Below are 4,787 nucleotides of genomic sequence, written 5' to 3'. Positions count from 1 at the left end.
CCTTGATGGCAAAGGCCAAAGTGAGCTGGCCCAAGTACATGAGAGCAGGAGAGCTGACCCTGCCATCCAGCTGTGCTGGAAAGCTCGCCCTGGTTGTGTGCTATGGTGGAGGAGAGCTGGCAGCGTGACCCACTCCTCAACTACCCGGGCTCTGATCCTGGGCTTTGAGTTGGCCAACCTCACATCTACCCCATCTGTGAACTGCTGAAGCACGTGAAATAGCCAGTCCTGGAGATCCAAAGCTTCATGATCTCCATGACAACAGGATATGTGAGAGATCTCCATGACAACAGGGCTGGACAACAGGATATGTGAGAGGAGTCCCAGTGAGGATCCAGTATTGATGGTGTAGCAGAAGCCGGAGGCCTCGCACCAGACCAATGACTCACTGCAATGAACATTTGCAGGTAAAGCTGTGTAGACAGAGGGGTAGACTGTGGGACACACAACAGTTTCCATGACAAGATTTTTTTAAAATGCTCTGTTTTGTTTGGTTTTGTTTATTTTTTTTAACTTTTTTAAATTTAATTTTATTTTTTGGGGGGAGGTTGGAAGAGCAGAGGGCGAAGATATGAAGGGATAGAGAGATGAGTGGGATTGGGGTGCATGATATGAAACTCACAAAGAATCAATAAAAAGTTAAAAAAATAAAGTTGTGAGTTATATTGGTTCTTTTGATTATAGTAATTTGAATATTGATGAGAAAAGCCACACTATTTATTAAGCTAAATACAAGTTGTTTACTTTTCTCCAATTGGTCACTAATTCTACTAAAAGAATTATAACTTTTACGTGAATTTTTTTTACTATAGATATATACCCATAAAATCAGTTTTTTCTGATTAGGCCAAATGGATGATGCGTAAGACAAGCAATTGACTGTTAAGATGGTGTGTCTAGAAGTCTACTAGAATGAACTCCTGGCAAACCAAAAGCTTTGTCAGCTGCCCCTTATATGCTGGCCCTGAAAGTCCTGCACATCTGGACTCCGTTCTGTCAGTTGCATCTACTCTCCTGAAAAGAACTAGATGCTTTGTTCCCACAACGATGTCCTGTTGCAAGAAGAGGGATGCAGAGTCAGGTTCATGTGCTCTGAGAGACTAGGATATTCATGGATGCAGAGTCAGGTTCATGTGCTCTGAGAGACTAGGATATTCATGGAGAAAGACCTCACAGGAGTCTGTGCTTGCTGGCCGGCACGTTTGCGCGTTGTACATTTTAGAGGTGTGGGAACATTTGTCTATAGGTGGCCATAATCATGCGTATAGTAGTACTCAGGAACTCCATCTCCCTCCAAGTTCAAGGCTACTGGTCAGAAACCAAACAGAACAGAACAGAACAAATCAAAACATCCTACAACACTGGAGATTGGCTCCATTAGAAACAGAAAAGAGAATGAGTCTCCCAAACACCCCTCGGGGGTTGGCATCGGTTTTTGTTTTTTTTTTCTTATCCTTCATTTGACTCAGAAGCCTGTCTGGTAATGTATCCAGGTAGTTTTCTTTAGGTTGGATGTAATTGCTTGATAGACATCTTTTGCTAATGGGATTGAGCAATCCTATGTGACTCACTTTCTTGAGATGTGGGCTTAGGCATTTCAAAACATAACTAAAGATTAAACAGATTTAAAAAATAACTAAAGAGACTTTCTTTGCTTTGTCTTTTTTCTTCTCTTTTGCTGTTAATCCCCCCTTCTCTTTCTACCTTTCTTCACTCTTCTCTTTCTCCCCTCCTCCTCCTCCTCTTCCTCTTCCTCTTTCCTCCATCTCCAATCCCCTTCCTCCCTCTCTTCTTCCTCCCTTTCCCTCTTCCCCTCCTCTCCTCCTTTCCTTCAGCCTCTGCTCATCTTCCTCCTCCTATTTCTCCTCCTCCCTTTTCTTCTCTTCTTCCTCTTCTTTCTTCTTCTCTTCCCTCCCCTTATTTCCTCTTATTTAAACATAAAGTTTTATGTTCAAAACTACTTATGACGTTCTTTGATAAAATGACAGTCCTTGTAAATCTCAAAGGTAAAACATGATATTATACACTTACACACTGCTTTCAACATCAACTGAGTAGTTAGAATAGCCATTACTTCAAGCATTGGTCACGTCTTAGCACTGAGGCCTTTAAAACTCTAACCAGCCATTTTTTGTATTGATGACACATTATCCTTAAGCACACCTCTTACCACCAGAAGGTATTCCTTTTATCTAGTTATAGCTTTGCACAGCAACCAATTTCTCTCTATCTATTCATTCTAGAAAGTCCCTCCACCGCCTCTGGTTCTATTCTCTGCTCTACTTCAAGGAATGTGAATTAGTATAACTATTGTCGAAAAAAAAAAAAAAACATGAAGATTCCTTTAAAAAGTCAAAAGTAGTCCTACCGCAAAAGATCCAGTGATAATTGCTTTTCTAGGTAACGAGCTAAGAGTGTGGAAGAGGCAACCCCATGCCACGTTCCCAACAGCCGAGTGTGGATTCTAACAGTCTTCATCCAGACAACGCATAGAGGAGGGAAGAGCAGTGCCAATCCATAGTACTATTCACCCACCAAAGAGAAAATTCTGGCATGTGCACTTACCTGAAGCTTGTTGAAAAGGCCCGACGTTCATTAGCAACAGTGAATAAAGTTATTAATCCAGCCTGTGACTGTACTAGATCTTTGCTACACCGCACATCCCAAGTGCTTGTTCTCTCAGGCAAACTGAGAGATGACATACACCTGACACAGAACGTGCCACATGACCAGGCAATGCATATGTGGAAGCTAAAATGGACGGATGTGGGGGCGAAAGCTCACTCCATAACCAATGCCTGCTGGTTATGTTTACCAGCACAGCGGCCTGAGTTTGACCCCCAGAGCCAACAATCGCAATTAGCACACCCACTCTGACTAGTCTGAGGACTTAGCTAAGCAACCCTTTACAGATTACCGCATGATGGTTACGTCGGCTCTACATTCGAAGACACCCAAGGCCATTAGATGTTAAGAGGGTTGTCTTAGTCAGGGTTTCGATTCCTGCACAAACATTATGACCAAGAAGCAAGTTAGGGAGGAAAGGGTTTATTCAGCTTACTTCCACATGGCTGTTTATCACCAAGGAAGTCAGGTTTGGAACTCAAGCAGGTCAGGAAGCAGGAGCTGATGCAGAGGCCATGGAGGGATGTTCCTTACTGGCTTGCTTCTCCTGGCTTGCTCAGCCTGCTCTCTTATAGAACCCAAGACTTCCAGCCCAGGGATGGCACCACCCACAAGGGGCAATTGAGAAAATGCCCCACAGCTGGATCTCATGGAAGCACTTCCCCAACTGAAGCTCCCTTCTCTGTGATAACTCCAGCCTGTGTCAAGTTGACACAAAACCAGCCAGTACAAGAGTGCAACCTAAAATAATTCACGGCCTGTGAGTGGCTAAGACCCAAAGTGGTGGCAGCACCAGATGCTGGTGAAGATGCAGAAAGAAAGGGGATGCGCTCACATTCCTGGTGGCAACCAGAGCAGTACCGTACCACCTTTCTGCAGAACGGCCTGGCAGAATCTCAAGAGCTTCAGCATGCACTTACATACAGTTTCACTCCTGCAGTCTCGGGCATTTGTCCCAGAGCAATGAAAACTTATGTTCACACAAAACCCGTGCATGAACGTTCATGGAAGCTTTAGTCACAATAACCCAGAACTGGAGACAACCCAGATGTCCTTCAACAGGTGAATGGTTAAACAAGCTGTGACAGTCCACACCAGGAATGTTATGCAAGAATAAAAACGACTGATACAGGCAAAAACTTGGATCCGTTTGAAGGGAATTATGCTGAGTTTAAAAGACTCTGAAATACTACATCGCATGACCTCATTCATTCAACATTCTCAAAGTAATGAAATTATAGAAATAGAGATAGGGAAGAGATTGGGGGGGTCAATATGGCTGAGGAAAGGCGTAGAACACAGTGGTGGCCATAAAGAATTCCTGTAGGGCGTCTTTGGGGACAAAGCAGTTTCTATCTTGAGGGTTAAATGGAACTATGTGCGTAAGAGAACACAGAATAAACGTGTGCATATGCATACACATGCACGAACACATATGCACAATCAGTGCACGAACGCATGTGGATTTGGGAAACCCTGAAGTTCCCTCATCGGCCTTGCTGCCATGTTTCTCATTTTGGTGTCCTGCTACATTTCTGAGAAACAACAACAACAACAACAACAACAACAACAAGAAAATGAGCAACTGAGGAAAGTTGGGAAACAGACAGGAATTAAAACTTCATTTTGTAAATTTCTATGAATGAAAAGGTCGCGCATCGGACTTAATGTAAATTCTAGTCTCACATTGTTAATAAAGTGAATTCTGTTCCCTGGGCTAAGGGGAAAACTGAACTGAACACAGCACAAGTGACTAGCTGGGAAGCCCAGGGAGTGTGGAAGCTGATGAACGATGCCTAAGGAAGCCCATGCATGGATGTGGGGGCGAGAGCTCGCTCCATAGCCAGTGCCCGCTTTACCAGAGCTGGGGCCTGACTTTGACCCCCAGAACCTACAACCAGAAGCCTACTGTAGTGGCATGTGTTTATAACCCCAGCACTGGGGAGGCAGAGACAGGCAGATTCCTGGAGCACTGGCCAGACAGCTTAACCCACTTGGTGAACTCCAAGTCTATAAAAGAACCTGTCTCAAAAATATAAAAGTGGGCACTGCCTTAGGAAAGACACACAGGGTCATCCATTCAGTGGCCCTACAACTTAACCACACATGCACAATCTCACACACACACACACACACACACACACACACACACACACACGCAC

General features: G+C 44.1%; 1 long non-coding RNA gene across 1 annotated transcript; it reads left to right on the top strand.

The window, feature by feature from the left end:
- Positions 1-358: 358 nt before the first annotated feature.
- Positions 359-2,626, top strand: LOC116071790. The gene is made up of 2 exons (XR_004111159.1): positions 359-407; positions 2,401-2,626. It is a non-coding gene; the product is annotated as an uncharacterized LOC116071790 (long non-coding RNA).
- Positions 2,627-4,787: the final 2,161 nt, after the last annotated feature.

Source organism: Mastomys coucha, unplaced genomic scaffold (assembly GCF_008632895.1).
Source record: "Mastomys coucha isolate ucsf_1 unplaced genomic scaffold, UCSF_Mcou_1 pScaffold1, whole genome shotgun sequence".
NCBI classification, from domain to species: Eukaryota; Metazoa; Chordata; class Mammalia; order Rodentia; family Muridae; genus Mastomys; species Mastomys coucha.
The sequence above is the reverse complement of the archived record's forward strand: the minus strand, read 5'-3'. Positions and strand labels throughout refer to the sequence as shown.